Source organism: Corvus kubaryi, unplaced genomic scaffold (assembly GCF_017639235.1).
Source record: "Corvus kubaryi isolate FWS band 111438036 unplaced genomic scaffold, C.kubaryi_AGA036_p1.0 split1-65, whole genome shotgun sequence".
In the NCBI taxonomy this organism is placed as follows: Eukaryota; Metazoa; Chordata; class Aves; order Passeriformes; family Corvidae; genus Corvus; species Corvus kubaryi.
This window is the reverse complement of record NW_024582080.1, coordinates 1,456,099-1,479,128: the sequence shown is the minus strand read 5'-3', so window position 1 is coordinate 1,479,128 and position 23,030 is coordinate 1,456,099. Positions and strand designations below refer to the sequence as shown.

Here is a 23,030-nt window from a genome sequence, read left to right as displayed (position 1 = left end):
TTCAAAATCCCTGAGGATTAGTGATTGGTTAGGAGATTATGGACACTACTCCAATCTGAATTTGAAATAGCAAATTAAATTGCTGAGGCACTGATAGTTGACACTGAACTGCTAGCCTCCTCACCCTTCCTGTACAGACAGAAGGCTCTGTCACTGATTTGGAATGGTACATTTGCTTCTGCATCAGTCATAGAAGGCACCCTGCTTCTGGTGTTTATTGTTTCTAATAAGCTGGACAGCTTGTTAGAGAGTAAGAGAGAGAAAAGCCACGAGGCCAACAAGTCACTCAGCACTGTGTATGACATGGTACCGGTACCGAAATACAATCACTACTATTGGGGCTATAAATACATAAGGCGCTTAACACAAAGCCAGCCACTATCAAGGTCCCTGCAGAGAGTATGCAAGTAATAAAATTAGTCTTTTCAGGACCTGAACTTTAAAATACATGAACCAAAGATATGTCATATTGCTGATGAATTTTTTATCCCTTCTACATGTATGGCAGCAACTTGTACTGAGAATCATGCTCCTCTCACCTCCGTCAGATTTCCCTGCCAATACAAGTGGACCCTGCTAATGGATATGTACCAGAAGATCAGAATCGCAGCTTTTAGGACACTGAACAAGAGACACTGTCTTAAATCATAACTACAGCTTTACTTTAGAAATAAAGTGATCTCCTTTTAAGGGAAGTCTTCTCCCCGCCCTCCCTCCCTTCCCTGCTGTATTTTTACTCTTAGAAAGAGGAAATGTTACTATGGGATATGTTGCTCTCTGAAGAATCACACTAGGGAAAATCTTAAACACCAGTAACCTATGACTCCTTTATCCATATACTAAGAGGTACATCTAGTATGTTAACTCAAACTGTATTTTGCTAATTGTCATAAGGGGACTTAATTTATTGTATGAAATTAATTACACTATTACAACTAAAGTAAATTACACGGTACATGTACTGCATTATTTCCATCTCTGTGGTATGATGGAAATAATGAAATCACCCATGTTTGTATTCACGTGGCTGCTTAATGCCCCGAGGTCAGTGGACATAAGGGTACTTCAAGTATCTGCTGATACCATTTAATGGACCTTGTTGTTCAAATAATTTGTCCTTGCACTCATGGGGTACATGCACACCAGCAATGAAACACGTCTACACAATCACTCAAAGAAGCATCTAAGAGCATCCCAGAAAAGTTACTCATGTTCTTTATAAAAACTGGGCAATTAAAATAACTCTCCGTGCTTTGGCCAGCTTAGATGGAAAACTGGGCTATACAAATTAACACACACAAAAACTGCATTAACTATCTCTTTATGCTGTTGTACCTCACACTACTAGTCTGGAGAGCCCAAAACTGCATAGAAATGCAATTTCTAGCTCTCCAAATATAAAAATTTTCTTAATTCTGACATATTCTTATTTATTTCTCAAAACTGGCCAACCATTCACACTCCTAAATATTAACACTCTCTAACCTATATCTTTGTGATGTACACTTTGTACTACTTTGTTCAGTCCAACTGCGGTTATGTTAAATAAGGGGATTACATTACATTATTAAATCTGCTAACATAGAATAACTGCACACCATATTCTCCCAATTCTACCTCCAATCATATATTCTTCTGCCAACTTAAATAAGTATTATATCATTCCAGTTTCTTTGTATGTGGCTGTTTACCTAAATTAAACTGCATATATTTTTTCTTCCTAACCACCCTTTAATTATTGTTTTTGGATGTCCTTATGTGATCTGCAAGTAATATTTTCTAAAGTATTAAATGATAATTTTATGAGCACCTTTCAAAATGGGGGTTAGATCCATCTATATATTATTAACTGTATATATTTCTGAGTACAATACTATCCAAAATAGATACAGTCAACTTGCTGGGGACTGATTTCTGTAGTAGTTGTGCTGGGCCTCATGCAGGAAAACTGAATTTGTCATCCTAATAAATCCCCTCTGGTTAAATAAGTACTTTCTTTAGTCAGCTTTTTTTTTAAAAAAAAATTGTTCAATAAAATATTACTTAGGAAAGCTTAAAAAATACTGTTTGCATTTGCAACTTCAAACTGTAAAAGTGAATGTTTCATTACAAAAGTTAGTAAATTGATATACATGTTGAGAAGCAAGTTCTCACAAGTAAAACCAGACAACTATAGGTTTCAATTGTAATTAAAAGGAGCTTTAGTTTGTTGGGTTTTTTCTTCTCAATTTCTTCAATTGATTAAGGCATTTTGCAATTTAAAACCATTATTCTCTCTTCAAGAAACACCTTGGATCAGAAATTACTTTTCTGATTTACGTGAGAAGTCAAGTCACACAACTTTCAGAGGCCTTTTAAAAGCAGTATTCACTTCTATCCAGGAATTATATTTTCCTATCCATGTAAAAAAGTGTAAGTTAAGCATTCTAAAGTTATTTGCTAGACGTGTTCTTCTAAAAACTTCTCTGACCTATACTGTTTTTCTTCTATATAAACTGTATTAATATAAAGATGCAGTGCTATGTGAGTCATATTCTTGAATAAGTCTATTCAAGTTGACAACAATCTTTCTTCAGATTGGCTTGTATTACAAAGGTTTTAAGACTTCGGTGGTCTCTTTCTAAGTTAATTCTCAAATAGCATAAGCAGATGCCTCTTACTTTAAAAAGAAACAACAAAAACCCCAACAAACAAACCATAAACCAAAGCCAGGTAAATCTAAATGGTTCAAGTGCAGTATTAAACAAAAAAGTCATACTGGAACCCCTTAGTTCCTTATCAAGATAACAAGATACAATGAGCCACAAAAGTGAAAGGGTGCTACTTTTCTTATTTCCTCTCTGAGATGTTAACTGAGTGAAAGCTACTTGATTCTCTGTACAATATTCACATTTTTAATACGGCTGCTTCTAATAATTGAAACTTTTCTAACACAATTTGAGGGAACAGGGTAGAATAAAATGTCCATTTGCAAATGTTCACAGCCTTTCCTGTTGCAGACTCAATACAAGAAAAACCACTGGAAGATGAACACTTTAATTTGAAGACTTTAATTACTATTTGATGTAAACACATAAGTCTTCAAGCATCTAACAGATACAACAGAGTAATAATTATTAATAGTTTTCTCATCATCCTTCAAGCTGAATTTCTAAGATAGAACAGACATGATAGCCAGTATTCTGAATAGACTGAATTCTGTCAGTATTCTGAATAGTCAAATGATCTTCATTCCTTCAATATTCTTGCTCTTATGTTACATATTTTATGCTCTAACAAAAGCATATACATGGATTATTCCCATTTTAATCAAGGCCATGACTGTTGGTAACATGAACCATACATTTTCTTTAATATTGTTTTTGATTACAGGAAAATAAAATAACTTGAGGTTTGGAGTAGAAATACAAGTGATACTTTCTAATATCACTAACTAATTTCACTTTAGGGCTCCATTATTGCAGCATAGATACTAGGTTTCATTTTTATTACTAACAGACTTTATTTATCACTGTAAAAACAGTCTGTTAACCACAGAAAGTAAAATTCACCATCAAAGTTCTGGTTTTGTTTAGGAATCAGACTTTTTCAGATATGCTGTCAGATAGTAAACCCTAGTTATCTATATGTGACTTAAAAGAAACTACATGTGTTTTGAATTCAGAATATTTCCCTGTAATACCTACATACCTGAAGAGCATGTGCTAGAGAGAATTAGAAGACAAGAAAAAAGGGCATTGGCAATGATGAAATCACCTTCCTGACCAGAGAACCAAGCAGTGCAAGCAGAATAGTAGCACTGCTTGCATGAACAGGTAACATGCTTTATCCTCACTGATGATCTGTAAAGAGAAATTATATAAACTTTACAATTAAGTGAAAAATAAAATATACAAAGGCATACAAAATTCAAGAATACATCTATTAGGAAAAAAAAAGATACCTGTATTTGTGATGATTTCTCTTGTGTTCAGACTATACAATTTTATCTCCACATTCCAAATTTATTTTTCAAGTTGCAACTTGGTATTCTGGGTTATTTATTGTGTGGAGCCAACACTTATGAAAGAAAATAGATATAAGAGCATTATGATGACAGAAACATTTTGTCTAATCTGTTCTAAATTGTCAGTGAGGAAGATGCTGCAGCATCACCAGATAACTTGGTTCCAGTCTTTAACTATCCTTGTACTTAAAAGGGTTTTCCAAATATGTAGCCTGTTCTTTTTGACTGCAAATTAAGAAAATTTTTTCTTGTCCTTCCACAACTCGGTACAAAAGATCATTGGTGACCATCTTCTTCACAATAACCTTCAGATGTCCTATTATTTTCCCCAGTCTTCTCTTCTCTAGGCTAAACAAATACAACTTTTTTGAAATATGCCTTAAAAATCTTGATTTCCAAAAACCTTTCCACTCATGTGCTCTCCTATGGATTCCCCTTCACATGAAAATTGAAATAATTTTTGTTTTTTAGACTTTATTTTAACACAGGGATCAAATAATTTTATTCACTGATTTTTATCCTGGCCATTTTGCATGTGTATTCTTTGATCTTGCTTCATCTGTAGAACTAGGTAGTATTCATGTTATTTAAAATTTTATGGAACTATGGAGCAGCAGGCCCCACAGACTCTTGAAACAAAATACATCTCTACATCTCTTCGGTAACATTTTTTGGAAATCAGTAATGGCAATTTTCTTTGAATACAGAGTAAGTCACTTTTATTATTTTTTTCTTTTACTTCAAAAACTGGATAAACCAGGGATTTTGTATATCTTCTTAGTTTTACAGTTAACCGCTAAAACAAGAATTATAATATTCTTAATAAATAAGCAGACGGATGGATGTATGGACAGACAGGCATAAATCGTAATTTTTCTTTAAGAATCAAGCATAATTGAAGGAAGATTTGACTCACAGCCCCTATCTCTCTCTCTTGTCTCAAAATAGGTAATGTCTGCTGAAACAGAGTTAGAAGGATGTTGATAGTAGAAGTACACTAGGAATCTCTTTTTGATGATTACACAACTACTAGTTCGTGGTAAAAAAATATGTCATGTTTTGCATTATTTTCAATGAGTTTTGCCTGAGTGAAGAAGAAATACTGTGGACCAAGGAAAGTAAGACAAAAGATTTAAGATAATAACAGATCAATTCTGCAGCAACTATCTCTTTTCATATTTATTCCCAAATGCTTGGCTTCAGAGAAGCCAGTCTCTTTACTTTTTTTAAACCACAGATAGTTTATTCCAAGAATCTTCAAATTTTTTCCTTGGAAAGAAGGTCCTGGGGGTGAGGTGGGGGGGGAGGGAGGGGGAGGGGGAGAAGAAGTGATAAACTGCAGACTGGTCTATGACATTTAGCCCAGATTTTCCACTTCTTTGTTCTACTTCACTTGTGCAGACTATGCAACTATACCATAATCATGTATGAAAGTTCTTCTCAGAAGTGGTTTCTACAGTTTGGTTTTCCTTTTTATTATTCATATAGTTTATTCATAGGGTACTTTCATAATGAATTTCTGAAATGTACTAGTTGTTCTTTGTAATGTAGTTAATCTATCCATGTGCAAAACATCCATGATACCTAGGTGTGCACTCAATAGGTTAAATGAGCAAATAGGCTGAAGGATTCCTCCTAGCACTACACTCCTGCTCAGAGCCACCAATCTCAATCTCCAGAAAAGCCTCTACCCTTCAGCCAAACTTCTGAATGCAGTTATCTCCTCCTTCCATACTTCAATTTAGCTTCCAGCAGCTCCTAAAAACTATGTCCCCCCACTTCCTCAGGAAACATAGACGGGCAATTCCTCAACAAGTGATTATTTAAGCAGGAGTGGTGGGCACGGAATGTAATCACAATGAAGAGAGAAGCAGTCTATGAAGACTTCTCTAGCAGCCCTGTCCTATCTGCTATAAGATTTTTCAGAATCTCTTTTTGCAGAAGTCTTGAAGCAACTCTTTTCCTCGAAACAGGAACTACCAGTTCTGGCAGTTCAGACATTAAGTTTAGCATATATAATGTACTACAGGGAGAAGTGGATAACTTCAAATATTTTGTTTGGCTGTTTCACGTAATTTGCTAAAACTACACTCAAGGGCATCACAGTATTGTAATTTTATATAATTCACCTGCATTTCCAAAATACGAGGTCATAATAAGAAAGAAAACTTCTTTTTATTCAGCTAGTTATGTAATATATGTGACAGATTTGCTTTATGTTATTCTCTATGTGCATCTAATTCCAGTTTCTTATATTGTTCATTGATACTCCCTTCTTTTAACATAGTTTCTATTATTGGCAAAAACAGAATCATACATTCATACTACAAAAGGGATTTTTCCTAATGCAATTCCCTACTGTGTTGCACATCCAGCCGATGGCAATATGGTAAAGCCAGAAGAGCCAGTTTGTTCCTCCAGAAAAGCTGCCTGCATTTCTGCAGAACAACTTCTTCAAATACTAAGTCTACAGGCAAAGTTATGCTGAATAGTTGTTATGATGGTCTATTTTCTTACCAGTGTTCCATTTAGAATAATTTCACATTAAGAACTGTTTCCAAATCCCCACCCCTAATCTTACTTCTCAAAATCTTGGCTATTTTCCTTTGACCTATAGCATCCTACAATTTCTTTCATTTATGTCCTTTATGTCCTCAGTACTCACCAGAGTAGCTGACCGCTTTCAGAATCTGGATTTGTTTTCATTTGAGCAGTTTACTTCCTCTGTTTACCTCGAAGTGACTTAAAAAACAATACCCAGCTGAATGCTAATGGATCATTTTCCAGCATTGTCTGATGTGCCACATTTTCCTCTCCTTTTTTTATTTTCTGTCTTCAGACTTAAGCAGTTAATCCCAGGTCACAAAGTAGTCTATGAAAGTAATTTCATTTTCCCTTTTTGTGCAGTTTTTCCTGCACATAGTTTTCTATAACCTGTAAAACTAGAAATTATCATGAAAATAACTGGTGACCTCACAGGTCAAAATGTGACCTGGAACCTAATAGTAATTATATCACATACTGAACACCTGTCCAAGTAATACAGAGATTGCGCTAATTCCAAGACATTATTGCATATCTTTTTTTTGGAAACTGTATAAATATTCTGTAGAGACCTTATCCCACCATGTGAGTGATGAGGTGACTATTTGATATTGAAGCATGCCCACTTCAGCATCAGGTCCTTCTCAAAAGTCTCAGAATAAAACACCACAAGCATATTTCAGGCTTTTATCCTACAAGGAGGTCCACATAGATGGGACCCAAACTGCATTTTAATAAAGAACTAAATCTATATACCCAAATGGTCCTACACTGACTTCTTTATTGTAACCTTGCTTATCTTGAAAAGCATATTCAGTCATCTAACTGGCTTTCCAGTTTCCATTTTAAAATACTTCCACATCAGATAAGTAGTTTTCCCTTCTATTGTCCTCTGACTTTCTTAATTTGCCAATTTTTCAGATTTTCTATGATTTCTTCCCTTTTAATTGTCACATATTATATCCAATGTAATATATTAATTAACATTTCTGGTAAAGAAATAGTAGTCTCTAAGATTATTGGTGTTTCATGCCATTGCGTTTTTGATTTAGATCAAGCAAGTACAGTTGTTATTACTGCCAACTGGATGCAGTTCCTAAGATTATATCTGCGTTACTGAGCTAAAGAGGGCTCAGGCACTTACTTGAGCTCTACCATGTGATAACTCACACCATTTAACTGTTAGCCTGCTCTTTGATATGCTTTTGGCTGAGGCCAACAAGCACACAGGTAAAATACTGCAGGATTTGTGGAATAGCATGGGTTAGGGACTCTTATAGGCAGTACAAATGAGGCTACCCTGGATCAGGAGAGCAGATGGGTTAGCCAGGCAAATGTGAGCTGCAGTTTGCTACCGGCTCTTGAGTGGGTGGTGGTGCCTTTTCTTTTCTAGTACAGACGTGATCTAAGAAATTAAATGCAGCCAAAAACTGGTAGAGAGATACCTTCATATGATGCCATTCCCAAACCTGCACAGAGGACATGAGCTGTTGGTATGGGAGAAGGACAGACCAGCATTAGGCTGACTGTGACTTCCCCAGGGCATGCAAATTCTCAGCCTGTGAGTAAAAATGGATATTGGCTACCTTCTGCTACCTCCAGTGAGCAGAACAGGGGTACAGAATCTGGTACCCTTCATATTTTCAGATTTTTTTCTATATTCTCAATTACCATTTTTGTTAGCTATTTCTTCAACTATCTTTTCAAATAAATGATCCAATTCGTAGACAGTGGTCTTAAGACTTCCTTTTGTTCAGTATTATTCTATGGAGAAAAAAAGAAAAGAATTAACTGCTCAAGAAACTTGAAAAAAATCTGCTTTCCTGTGTTTCTTTAAGAGTTTCACATACTTTCAGAATATATTAGCAAAACTGTACTAATTAAGTGGATAATTAGGCTTTCTTAGATAGCATCACATGGTCTGAGCTCTCTTTCTGTTCTTTCTTTGCATGATGGCAAGTTTAAAGTTCTCCTTTCCAGCTCGTTTCCCTTTCTCCAACTTTATATTTCACTGAATATTATTTTACAGTGGAATCTCTCTTATTTTATTGCAATGGTACTCTGAACCAGCTTTTTGCTATTAGTCTTCAAACTCATTATCTTTCTGTCAATGATTTTCACAGTATGCTTACACTTTTTCTGCTCTTTTTACTAAACCGGAAGTATTGTACATTCATAAGGTCTTAATTTTAGATCTAGTATCTCCTTTTTTCCTGATCATTATCAGATCCAGTACTGAATTAACTCTCATTACTTCTTCCAGTTGTTCTAAGCACTATACAAAAATCCTGTAGCCTATTTTTAAGCACTTCTTGTAACTCAAATTCCTCTTTTACAGCTCTTCATACATTTCCATATATATAGCAATATATGTATGTGTAACATGAATATAATATGTCTGTATTTATATATATGATAATCATAGAGACCCTCATAAACTGAGAGAAAGTCAAATAAATCAAACCTTCAACACCATCTTCACGGATTTTGCATCTTCCATTTTCATTTGTGAAATCATTTCTGTGTCTGCTGGCGTGATCTGCAGAATCTGCAAGCAGGGTGGTTGTTTTATAAATTATGTTTCCCTCACCTTATATTCCTTATACAGCTACAGATAGTTATATTCTATTTATGTCTTGGCCAGTCTTGTTTGTAATGCAATCAAAGAACAATTCTTGGAATTTGTAGTGGTATTGCACCTCTCAAGACCACCTGTACCTAAGCTGTGTTTATGAACAGAAAAACCTATTTTTTCACTATTATTTCCTGCAGGACGTCATAGATTAAGTACATTTTCACATCTCAACGTAGCAATTCACTCAGCTTTATTCTCCTCTGGCAAATGTTTCCCTATGGTTACACTTACTCATTTGCTGAAGTATCTTTCCCATTTTGTTAGCATTTCCAGCTATGCTTTCCTTGCTGTTCCTAATATATGTAAAAATAAAGACATTTAAACTGATTTTTTAAGCTGAGATTTTATCACTCAAAAATTGCAAGTCAAAAATACACAAAGTTGAGTGTAAAAATAATTTTATCATCAAACTACAAGTCCAAATTTTAGATTAGTAGTATATCAAAAAAGCAATCATTTCGTAACTTAAGCTACACCAATACAGTACTCTCAAAACTAGTTTTCTAAAACTGTGCTAAGTCAGTTTGAGGTACTTCCTTCTAACAATAATATGCCATTGTTAGAATTGTATTATTTCTCATGATGAGCAAGGCCTTATTCCATAACAACTCTGCTGTAAAATGAATACGAGTATTAAGTCACAGATTATTTCAGGATCTGTACTGTATTGTATTGTTAACAGGACAAATCTTCAGCAACCATTAGTGACTTAACTGTACGTTGTCAATGTGCATCATTTGCGCATATACTGCAGAAAGCCCCATCACATTTTACATAGTTTTTAATATTCTTTTCTACGGATTATTTTAATAAAGTTTCTCTTTATAAAATTAGTTGCAGCCAAAGCAACTTCATTTTAGCAAAAACCTTACTGCTTCTACTGTTCAACACAAACTCCTCATTGGTGTGACCATTTTAGAGATTCTGAATTTCCTCTGCTTTCTAATCATTTTCTGTAATGTCATCCTCATGCCCAGTAGACACATCTGGCAAAGGTGCTTTGTTAATGGCCTCAAAATTATGCACAGTCCTGCAGGTAACTACATTAGTTAAAAACTTTTAGGCACCATAAATTACATTCTCACTCACACCTCCAATCATTTTCTAGTACATTGCTATTATTAGTGCCATTATTATTGCAAATTACTGTTGGTATCAGAAGAGTCATATTTTACAAATATAAAGCGAAAGTTCTGAACATCACTGTTTATGTTTTATCATGGCATTCCTTCTACTGCAAACCAAATAATTTAGATTATCTAAAGAACATTTAGTATACCTAATAAAATATGTAGGTATCTACCCAATAAAAAATACTAATTGTTATTCAGTGTTTCTGCTATAGCAGAGCATGATTTTCAAGAACTCTCCTGATTTTATGCACGTTTACCTTTTAGCTGTCTTTTTAAAAAAATTCTCTCTCCTTATATTGCTATCAATACAAAGCACTCTTTCCAATAGCATTTTTCTTTATATGCAAACCAAACTGAAAACTTTAGCCATACCGTTTATGAACACAGTATGGTTTCATTCAGATGCTCTTTTTAAGTTAGCATTCCTATACTGAACATGTACCATAAGTTTTTACTAATACAGGAATGTTTATCTCTGTCTTTAGTTACCATTCCATTGATATAGGAAGCAAGGTATTTTGATCCTCTGAAGGCACATGCATCATAAAAAAACCTAAAATGCTGTCATGAATTGTTAAGTTTCTTCTCTGCTCTACTGGAAGTCCTAAAATAGCAGATCCATCCAGCATCCAGCATTAAGAAGTAAATTCTTGAGTATATATGATCATGTTCAAGACAATATTCTAGGCAAATGGATGCAAACATGAGAAAAAAGGTATCAGTATTGGACCAAAAGAGTTAGGAGAGACCAGTGTAGAAAGGAACCAGAAACTTAGGTTAACAAAAGGAACAAACAAAAAAAAAAAAAAAAAGGGGGAGAAGACAGAGAACTCTAGAGAAGGAGAGATATTTAACAGCTATAGATCAAGAAAATATTAGCAGAGGGAGAAAGAAAATAATTTGACCTTTTAATAATTACTGTACAGAAAAAGAAATTTCACCTTTTAGTAAGTCGGACTTTACCAGTAAACAACTTTGTAAGTCTACCCCACTTTTTGCAAGTGAGCCATGTAGGACTCAGTTGTTAAAATAAAGACTAATGCTGTATTTTATTAAACTTATATGTCTTTAATATGGATTTTATACTCTTCACATTTGATTTAACATTTCTACAAACATCTTTAAGTTACAATTACATTGGGAAACCAACACATTTTATATGAAGGCAGAAGAACAATATTTTTTGACTATTCAAACCATAAAAAAATTCATGAGTGCCATATTCTTCTTTTTCTATGTCTTCGTTACAGCACTATCAGTCAAGAAAGTACTGGTATCAGCATCAAAGGAAGGGTCAGCAGTCTTCCACGTCAGAAGTTAAGACAATACTTTCAACATGGAAAGTAGGATTGTCAGAGAGGTAGCAAGTGAAAAGCTTCAGAAAGGATGGCATCTATAAGGAGTCAGAAAAAAAGGAAAAAAAACAGGGAAAGATAAGATAACAAGATTGAAAAGGACAGGAAAAAACAATACAGAGGAAATGGCAACAGCAACAGTCGTGTTTATTCATATTAGAAACAGTACAAGAACACTGACACAAAAGGTGAGGAATAAGGCAGCCATCCTTAGAGAGGTCTAAAGAAAAGATCTACTATGGTATGAAATGCTCAGTTATTTCTTGATTAAGGTGTCAGGCCAGTCACTTAACTTTTAGTTTGAACTAGTCAATTCAGAGCAGGATTCCTGAGAAGTCAGCAAAACAAAATGGGCACCCCCAGAGGGCGATTCATCCCATCCTAAGGTCTGAATCTTAGATTCTGAATCACATATTTGAAATGTAATTAATTTTGTGAAGTTCACTAGGTATTTATGAAGCTAGCATCTTATCTTCAAGCTGAATATTTATGGATAACAATGTCTGGATTAAAATAATAAAAGATTCAGCATATTTTCAACTTCCTTTAATCTGAACAAAGAAAATTTACTGATGACTTTCATCTGCACAGAACATGTAATAGGTTAGTGCTGCATAATACTTTTTACTACTGAACAGTACTTGTGTGCACTACACTGAGCACAAAAACAAAGCCTGACCCAAATAAAAGGAGTTTGCTCTTCTGTTACAACTAATTATGTACTACTTGGCTTTAAGTTTATCTGCTGTAAACAAAAATTTAAGCTTAACATCACTAGAATTCTCTGTTCCAAACATTAAGACATAATTCATTAAATATCACATTTAACTGATACTTAAAATGGCACTGCTGATATTTCAGTAATTTGTTACTAAATACAGTAAGTACAGTAAGTACTGCTGTGAAAAAATGCTGAAATCCAATGTCATGGTCATGGACACATATTTTAATTGTTATTTTAAATGAACTACAATTAAATAAAAGAGTCATGGGTGAAGGGCTGGTTTTAAAGTTGGTATATAGCCCAGTCTCTGTGCAGGAAACTTCAGTGTGGAGCCAGTCTGTGGAAAAAACCTCTTCATACCACCTTCACCAGCTTGCCAGCCCAGACGCAAAACCAAGACTGTGTGCTTACAGAACAGCAGTACCAAAGCATAAATGATCACAGAAGGGTATGGGAAAGTGAGCTTTCCTCCTGGGCAGTGATCTGAGGGCTGAAATACACCAAAGGGACAGTTCATTGTTGGCACCTCCTTGTTAATACAGAAACTCTGAGAGACATAGTCCTGGGACTGCACAATTCATACCCATTTGGAGACCTACGCATGCAGTGGTCTTCCACTAATGATTGTTTTAGAATACAGGCATCTTGATGTCATGATATCATGCCTATTACATGAGGACAACACAGAGTTGTCAGTTACAATGCAATTAAAAAGACATCTTTAAAATCTAAATATACCTGAAATGGGATTTTGCACGGAACAATTTATATGATCTAAACTATTCTAGAATCATGCAACATGAAATAGTGTAACATCATTGCAAAACAACATATCAGCAAGGGCTAACTATAAAATGGACCAAGAAGTCTCTTATTTAGAACTTCTAAAAGTTTTATCTCCATTTAATTTCATTTTTCCTTTTAGCACAAACATGAAGAGCACAGTTACGTTAGTTTTTCAGTATTCATATCTTTACTGGGTGCCCTTAAAAACTGCTGCCCAGTGACACAGACATGGCACAGGAATGGGAACCCTATCACACAGCAATTTATAGCATAGTTCTTATGCTGACCTATCTCTATCAGCAGAAATTAATACACTACATTCCAAAAAGTAGATGTTACCATTCCAAAATTAATTGTGAACTGGCACCATAAGAGTTCTCCCTGCTCCACCCATTTTCACTCTCTGTCCTCTTCAGCAACGGGGCAGTTTTAGAGGGGATGTTACTCTGCCACACATCAGCTCAGGGTTCAGTTACAGGGAAGTGTTGCTCAGGTGAACACTCACCACTGAGTGAATGTAAGAAAATGTGGGATCCTTATCTCTGTAGTTAAATGGGGTTTTTGCATGGTAATTCATGAAGATCAGTTATAGTCACTCTATGAATATTTGCTAACTGCTCAGTTTAAAAAGTATGGGATTTCCCTAAACATATACTCTTGCTATAATGCTATATACACTTACGGGAATCATGCAGAAACTAAGCACGTCCATGAACAAATTCCTGAATGAAACTTTTTTTTTGCCATTTCCTAATTTATTTTATTTTATTACAGCTTATGGATGAAATCCACACTGATGTCTAACCTGTAATGAATACCAATGTAAGTAAACCATTGTTCTACAGCTACATTCGGTTATGAATTGATTGACTTAGCCTAGTCTTGCTGAGTAACAGTTAATTAGCAGTTTCTATTTTCAATTTCAGTACTATTACAATTAAGTTTTACACAGAAATTCTGACACTTAACTATTATTGCGTGCCTGCTTGTGCCTTTTCTCAAATGCTAGTGACTAGAATTAACAGAAATATATATTTTTAAAATGGTTTTGACTTTCTTCATGTCTAATAGTGGGGGTTTTAAGAGCTAACTTGAGAAGACAAACATTGTGGCAGTCATAATTTCAGCGGGATAATGAATTTTGTGATTCAGGTTGGCCCTGAAAATCAATTTAAAGCCTTCCTTAGAAGTGACTGTGCTAAAATAAAAATGCACAGCAAGTAAAGTACAGCTCAGAACAGCAGTTAAAAAGCTGAAGTGTTACTCTGTTTTCCATGCAAGTGCAAAGCATAACATATCTGAGCACCGTATAAAATATATTACTGTAAATACTCACCTGACTCCTCTCTTTCATCCTATTATTTTTCCTATGCTCATTAAGGTTTTTTTTATCTTTCCTTCTGTAAAGGACAATAATTTCCTTCTGCCCATTTCAGTTTCTTCCTTTGCTTTTTCCAACTCACCTGCACAGTTTCTGAAATTCCAGAATTTAAAAGGGCTATGGATCCAATCCTGGGGTTAAATACTGAGTTCTGAAAGCTTTTAGCATGGCTGAAGATCAATAACTTAAAATCTAAGTGTTTGTGTTCTCTTATTTCCAGCAAAGATATAAAAACACTAGAATAAAGTTCTGCAGTGAATCTATTTAGATATCTGTAACCTTAAAATGAGATCATCATTCTGTAAAGAGCTATGCTCATACAGCAAAACAATGATTTTTACTGATTTGAACTATACCATTATCTCTGATACCTTATTTTCATGTTTAGCTGTTATGAGAAAGGCATGTCCACTTCTCTCCTTTAGCAGCCATTCTAAATGGTGCACACAATGCTTCAACAAATGAAATTATTCATGTCTTTAAATATTTATAACCACCTTATTATAAGATATTTAGGAGATAAAAATAGCTAGCGCTAAGACTAGCATATTGTACACAAAGATAAGTATTTTCTATCCTGTAACAATTCATAAACAACATTTATTACCTGCATCCATGACATACATTTTTAAATGCCAGGTCTTGTAAACACAAAATCCACCTTCACAGTATTTTTTCAAGTAGCTTAATAGCCATAATATCAAATGTTGTTTCACACATAGTATCAACATTTGATGTTTCATTGACACAGTAACAGGAAGCCAGCTCAGTGTAAGTTACTTTGTAGAAGATAGTGCCAGAACTTCAAGGTGTTACTTCTCAGGAATCATGAACTCCTGCAGTCTTTAAAGATAAAATGACACATGACAAACAACAAAAGTAAAGCCAATTTTTAGGGACCAATATTGACTAACTAAAAGAACGATCTCTATAGCCAGTATAGAAATCCGACCAAGAGAGAAGCACAAAATTGTTTTCTATTAAAATAACTTACCCTCTTAGAAAAAAACCCAAACCAACCAACACCCCCAACCCCCAAAAGTATGCTTTTTTACTATTGTTATGGTGATCCTGGTACATAATCTATTTGTATAGTCATGTGCTGACAGGATTATTAATTACTGAGTTCCAAATTTGAGCAGAAATCATGTATCTCGTTAGCTAAGTTTAGTCATAAACATAAGTATGCAATCATAATCAATATTAAGAAGGAAAACTGTTAAATAAAAGTTTCAGACTTATGAAAAGATATGTGCCAAGAAAATCCCACTGCATTTTATAAAACCCCTTTCATTTAAGGGGATGTCCTATGACATTGCTTTCAGTCTTTCCACAGACTCTTTAGTATTTAGGAACAACTTTTTAGGGATGTGCAAAATAATAATTAAGAAAAGCAATCCCACTGTCCATAAGATTCAATTTATCATCAGTAGGTGTAATAATCCACTGAATTAATTTATTTTTAGGAAGATCATAGATCACAGAAAAATGCAAATCAAAGGGACCAAGCTTTAGAAATCCAAGACTTTTTTTCTGCTGTTTAGTAAGACAAACATTATCTAAAAGTCGTAACTCATCATGTGGAAAAAACTCCATCACATTCTTATGAGTGCTACGGGAAGGGGGAAAAGGAATAAATTAATTCATCTACACTCAGCAGATTTCAAATGATGGGACATGTCCCACTTGGAGAAGATGCAAACTGCATGTTGCAAAGGAGAAGCAATACTATTGTGCACCCAGCTTTCCACAGCACCTCATTTGAATCCTTTTCTATCCACTGGTGAGGCCATGCTGCCAATAACTGTGTTCAGTCTGGGGCTCCTCGCTACAAGGACATTCAAGTGCTGGAGCACCAGAGAAGGGCAACGGAGCTGGTGAAAGGTCTGGAGCACAAGTCCTGTGAGGAGCAGCTGAGGGAGCTGAGGTTGCTCAGCCTGGAGAAAAAGAGGCTCAGAAGGGAACTTATCTCTCTCTGTAACTGCCAGAAAGAGGGTATGGCCAGGTGGGGGTCGGTCTCTTCTCCGAGGTAACCAGTGACAGGACAAGAGGAAATGGCCTCAAGTTGTTCCAGAGGACGTTTAGATTGGATATTAGGAAACATTTCTTCAATGAGAGGGTTGTTAAGCACTAGAACAGGCTGTCCAGGGCATTTAAAAGACATGTAGATACAGCACTTAGGGACACAGTTTAGTGGTGGACTTTTACTGTTACGTTTATAGTTAACTTGACGATCTTAAGGGCCTTTTCCAAACCAAATGGTTCTATTCTGTGATTCATTTGTCTGTCTGCATCTGCAGTGCAGAACTCCAGAGACAGGAGGCTGAAGAAAGTATAGTGGGACAGAAGACAAGCTTTAGATGTCAAAGATTTATAGGACCATTTGTACCTCTGCATGTAATTGTTACTGGAGTAAGCAGGAAAGTAGGTTTTCCACTTAAAAGGATGATGCGTTACTGAAGTAGAAGCTGAGGTTCCAGAAGACAGGTAAGGGTGTAGCTAGGACAAGTGTGGAGTGAGCTAGAGTCAGATAGAGAGCTGTAGCCATGTTCTCTAGTAAAGTGACTTTCAGCTGACCCCAGTGTATTTATCCAACTGTGATCTTTCCAACTCTTATTGAAACCCCTTCTCTGATACCTATTCCAAATTCTTCATTCACGTACACTTACCCTCAGACCTAACAATACACCCCATCACTGCTTCTGTACTCATATGCTTTGCCTAGAGTCATAAATCCCTCCCTCCTGTCAATCACAGGTAAAGTCAGGAAATCACCTTTTTCCACACTATAGCAGAAGTCACTCTCTCCTTCCTTACAAGTTGCTTTCTGATACAAGGCAAAGATTCCCCTCAATTTCTTATTCAGCTTGTAGCTCAAGCCTGAGCAAAGACAACATCAGAATCATGTAAGCTAGCAACAGGTATTTAGCAAGATAACACAAAAACAAGCACAACCCTCCTCATTCTCCACATATGTATCAAAAGACATGAGTAAGAGAAATGGAACACAAAACGGTTAAACAGAACACCTACCAACTTGCTTTTATCCTTTTAAAAAACTATTGTCAGTATTTGTTTCTAGTATTTTGTTTAAATTTCATTAAATACACTACAATGATTTTAGATCAGACAAATTATTTCTTTAAGATAAACATATTTATACCACTTGAATATGGCTTATAACTTGGTGTACCTCAAATTGGGCACCACTGCAATTCCTAACATAAATATGCACAGAAGGTTGGAAAAGCTAGTATCTCTACAAATTATTTATGGATGTGCTTGTATGGTACTCAGGACAATGGGAAGTAAACTATGTCAAGGGCAACTAAAAGCACTGATAATAGAAATATTTTATGATGCTGGAAAATTTTCAATAGTAAGAAAAAAGTAGTAAGAGACATGATATGAGGACAAAGAAGCTTTTTACAAAGTAAAATTTTCATTCAGGGAAATAAATTAAACGAAGTTGATGAAATACAACTGGGATTTTTGAAAAAGTAATACACAGGTAATAAGACATGTTCATAATTGTAAGGAAAGTTTATGCCCGTTAATAATGACAAAATAGAAAATTTTAAAATCTGTTTTTCTGGCAATGAGAAATCAGGCTTTAATTCAAAGAAGGACATATATTGTAATCTAGAGGAGTTGACAGGTTTAGTCTTTGTCAGATGAGGACCCTAGACTTGAAAAATTATACTTACTTCTCAGAAAACTAGATCTACTAGTCGGGAATATATATGCAAAGTAGGACTAGTGACGAATTTTAGGGATACTCAAGGACAACACAACAATTAAGAACCTCATATTTCTGTTACTGGGGAAGGTGTGATAGGGTCAGAAGGATTAATGCTGCCAGACTGCTCTTCCTGGCTCCCTTCTGGGCACCTCTTGCTGTTGCTTGTTGTGGAGAGTCACGTAACTTACCTAAAGCTTGGAAGGTAGGGAGTGCTCTCTACTTTTTCATACACTCCAGAACATCAGTTCCCACTTTTTTTTGAGCAACAGATCATTATTAGCCCTCAGCAACTTTCAAAAGCCACCACACACCCATCTGATCAAACTTTTAATTGGAAACACTCTTATGGTTTAGCCAAACAGCTGTTCAATCCACCATCACCTTGGAGTCCACTAGGGGTTTGCAGACAACAGCTTAGAAACCACTCCAGCTGTTGCAAAGGTACAATGCAAAGGTACTCTGTCCTTCCCTCCACACCTTCTGGTTGCTGTGTGAAGCATTGCTGCTTCATTATCTGATTTCCCCCAGGATTAATTTTAGGGCCTGTGACTGCTTTTAGCTTCTGAAGTAGCAGCAAACTGGCATTTTCAATTGCCCACAGGTTTATGAACAACAGAAGTAAAACTGATCTGCCCATCCACAATATTGCTACTGCCAGAAAAAGGAACAATAAAAAAATCTACAGATTTAAGAAAATATACACTTGATTCATGTTTAAAAATTTATCATCAATCAATGAGGATGACAAACTATTATTTACAGATCCAGAATGATTTTAAGAAATTAACACAAGCTGCTAAAAATCCATGCAAACACCAGTAAGGTGGCTTGGGAGCCCTGGCTTCTCACAGCAGCAAGACATTACCCATCACATTAACAGTGACATTTCAACCCTGTAGCAGGCAGGAACTCCAAGTTCAAAACATGTACTTTAAGCTTGTTGGGGTTATGAACCTCTAAAAAACAGGGAGAAAGAATCTTCTCTTCATTTTGCAGCCCCTGACGTTAAAAAGAACAGCTACAAGTCCCTGCCTTCCTGAGTGGCAAGACTGGTCACAGCCTGCTGAGCTCACCATTTACGGGCTGATGGCTGCTGTAATCCAACAGCCACTGCCTCTCTCTGATGATGGATATGGCTGAACAGTGGGGGCAGCAATATCTGGCCACTGTGACAGCCATGGCTCCTGGATCACCACAGGTCCTGCTGTGAGATCCTTCTGCAGCTCTTCAGGGTCAACATTAGGTCTGACTCCAACTGTGAATATTTTCCCTTTATCATCTGCAATCTTTACAACCACACTTTTTCAGGCTGTTTAGGAACAGGTGGACCAGCAAAGGTGCCAGCACAAACCTCTGAGAGGGGGCAGTGTTAAAACCACCCATTAGTCACTATACTGTTCCTTATCTTCTAAAACCCTTTACTAATCCACAAAGAATTTTAAGTGACTCCATACTTCATTTTGTTAACAGTCTTCAATTACAGAACTTTTTAAAAAGTTTTGGGTCACTTTTTCCTGTGCATCTGGAAATGTTTCCTTCAAATAACTAGCAAAACTCTAATTCAAAACTACTTGTACAAAAGCCATGATGGTTGCTATTACACCTATCCACGTTCCTATTAATTGTATGCTTTATCACAATCACTGGCAGTTTGTCTGTCATGGTAGTCTGACTTTTTAGTCCTTTAGTCCACGACCACCCCTAAAACCCTTTTTAAAACTAGGGTCACATTTGTTACTTTTCAGTCCTCTGTTATCAAAGCTAATTAAAGTATCAGATTACACAACACAGTTCATGGTTTGTTCAGCAATATAATTTCTGAATTTTTCTAGGACTACTAAATGAACAGCAAGTTATTAGGTAATTTATTAATGTTTATTCAATCAATTTGTTAAAAAAATTTTTCTTGATATATCAAATCTGAGCTATTCTCTATAAAAATCAACTCCTATTTGGGGATGTCCCTAATCTCCCTGTCATAAAGGGACAGTGAAATGAGTTCAATTTCTTTTTGTAATGGCTTTCACAGCAACTGCCTCCATCCCACCAACTAGCCCACAGCTCTTACTAAAGTTCTCCTATTCAGCCATGGAACCATCTAGAACTACATTTTGTGGTTTATTCTGATAAAATTAAACCATTGGACTATATTTTCTTTGGTACATACTGCGCCATTTGTCTGCACAGTCCAATCTACCGTCTGTAATCAGCCAGGCACTCAACATTCCATCCTCTCTGTATGATCTACACACTGGTATTTCAGTGTCTTTAAAAGAAAGTAAAGGGTTACATGCAGACCCAATTGCAGAAAGAGGGTGACATACCTGGGGAATTCCTGATTGAATTCATCTTTACCACTTCTCTGAACACTCATTACTTTCAAGGCACAATGGCAGCAGAGCACTATGAGATAGCAATGTGCCAAGATACCAAATAAAAACTAGTGTAGGTTCCTTCCCAACAGAGATCAAATGGCATTTGAAAAAAGGTCTGATGAATGGCACAGTTGTTGTTATTCAAGATTTCTGTACCAAGAGATGCTGTGTCAGGAATGGAATACATGAAGGATGCTACAAAAGTATAGAAAGTCCTTCTGCACACACTACAGAACTTTGTGATATTTGCATTTACTTCCTTACACGAGAAGGGAGAATCTGTTCTTACTGCTGTGGAGAAGAGAAGAGAGAGATGCTTTCAGGACACAATGCCAGTAGCTACGGACTTGAGTTTGGCAGCTGAGGCGGCCTTTGGGGCTAGCATTTTTTCTGTTGGCTGCAACTCACTTTCTTTTTCTCTGGTTGGAGCACCTTCTTTCCGCATTAAATATGACATGGCATTAGGCACACCAGAATCCAACAGCTACACTGCAGCATCCAGTGTATATTCATTGTTATTTATCTGTACTACCATAAATCTTGGAAGGCCTCACCCTGGGCCACTTTGTATTACACCGGGCCATGAACAAAACACAACAAAATATAGATATGCTTAAATTCTACATAAAGAGACAACAGAGGGATTATGGCAGAGCCCAAATGCAATGACACAGTACTACTGTGATATGCATTGGCATTAATATGCCTGCAATATAACTGTTGTCTAGTTGGATTGCTTAAAGCTTCACAGTACATAAAACTTTTAAGAAAAAATTAAAGGGAAGATAGTGAACAATTCTGTTTGTGAAGAAGTCAACCAATCCATGAGAGGCAGCTGAGGAGAAAATATTCAGTGTGGTCTGAAAATTTAATGACTGAATGATGGAAGCTGGCATCAAATGTTGATCAAAACCAGAGTCACCCTCTTGATACTGAAGGAGAGGTATCAGGTAGAAGTAGTCTTGATGAGCCTTGAAAATAAAGACAGATAGCTTATCCTTTTTGCTTTTAAATGAAGCAGGAAATTCAAAATACCAAAGGAGTAGGTTTGGAAAATGGTATTTACAGTAGAGCAGCACTTTGACTAGCTAATGAGCAAGGCAATGCTGCGTTTTGTCAAAGCAAAGTAAAAGATTTTCTAATAAAGACTTGATCCATGAAAAACCTGCTGACAGAGAAGAATGATCATCCTTTAAGGGTAGGACAAAGATTCCCAAAACACAGGTTTACACTAGATTTGATGACAAAACAAATGACAGCATGATAGTATCATTCATAAAGGATCCAGAGAGGTTTTGTGAAGGCATCAACCTATATACAAAAACACCTGCTAACAAAAACCAACAGTTTTAACTGGAAATAAAGAACTGAGGGCATTGCTGAAGAAAATTTTCATGCATTAAATCTGTTTAGGGTTGGAAAAGAGGAGGTATATGAAATGCATAAAACATTGTTTTTCCTATAGATACTGTGAAATGAGAAAATTATTTTGTGTCACATTTATTACTAACTTGTTACATCTACCTATGCTACCATGTTTTGACTTTCAAGGGTTGAAGAAAAACAATGTTCATGATGTTACAATGTGAGGAGTGCCTCATTGGACACAAGTAAAGACATGCTGCATTCTGGACAGTCACGGTACAAGCAAAGTACAAACAGCAGTAGAGGAAAAGATCTCAGAGACTTGCAACAACTAACATGCTGAATGTTCAGGCACATTCCTTTGCTCTTCCTTCTTAGTGCACAGAAGGAAACTTACTCTGTTGCTGTAGTTTGGCATTTCAGCTCTTGAGGTATTCTCAAGCCCAGATAATGTGTAGCTATGCAGCAAATGCCCACTCCCTACATTCCAAAACATCATCTCCTTCTCTTGATATCGGTTTTCTTGCTTTTGTCTTGGTTTCAGTCATTTATAGCATCACAGCATGAGTTAAACCAAAGAAACAATCAGATCAGGTACTCAACAACAGGGGTAAGCAGCAGTGAGTACTGGAGAGCTGGTTACAGCAGGACGCAATTCAGAGTTCCTTCTCTTCCAAGTATTTGTAGCAACACTGCTACAAATACAGAATAGAGCAGAGCTATGCCCCAACATTATCTCCCTCAAAGTACTGGAAAGTTGCCACCACGGGAAGAGGAAGCAGTCACACCCAGGTGATCTGCCTCTCAGTGGTGACCAGAGAAAAAATCAGATACAGATGAAACACATGCAGAGGATTCCACATACTCCACTCACCGGCATGTCACTTTCCTTCCTTTTCTCTTCTGAAACTAGATCTATTCTGAGGCATTTCTGATCTAGAGACACAGCTAGAAGGCTGTGTTTAGGAGGTTTTTTTGCAATCA

General features: G+C 36.1%; 2 long non-coding RNA genes across 41 annotated transcripts in view; one reads left to right on the top strand and one right to left on the bottom strand.

Annotated features, from left to right (window-relative positions):
* LOC121657879 overlaps positions 1 to 23,030 on the top strand; it is a 109,279-nt gene that overhangs the window by 13,631 nt on the left and 72,618 nt on the right. For both annotated transcript variants that reach the window (XR_006013778.1, XR_006013777.1), the window contains exon 2: positions 13,958 to 14,005. This is a non-coding gene — a long non-coding RNA (uncharacterized LOC121657879). The remainder of the gene's footprint in view (positions 1 to 13,957; positions 14,006 to 23,030) is intronic.
* LOC121657877 overlaps positions 1 to 23,030 on the bottom strand; it is a 91,426-nt gene that overhangs the window by 54,097 nt on the left and 14,299 nt on the right. The window contains exons 7-8 of one of the 39 annotated variants that reach the window (XR_006013743.1): positions 3,944 to 4,059; positions 3,691 to 3,842 (exon numbers count right to left, since the gene is read on the bottom strand). The exons of 27 other annotated variants lie outside the window; for them this stretch is intronic. This is a non-coding gene — a long non-coding RNA (uncharacterized LOC121657877). Of the gene's footprint in view, positions 1 to 3,690; positions 3,843 to 3,943; positions 4,060 to 11,213; positions 22,580 to 23,030 lie in introns of those variants that run through there. 11 more of the 39 variants (XR_006013766.1, XR_006013773.1, XR_006013765.1 and 8 more) reach the window with 11 other exon arrangements.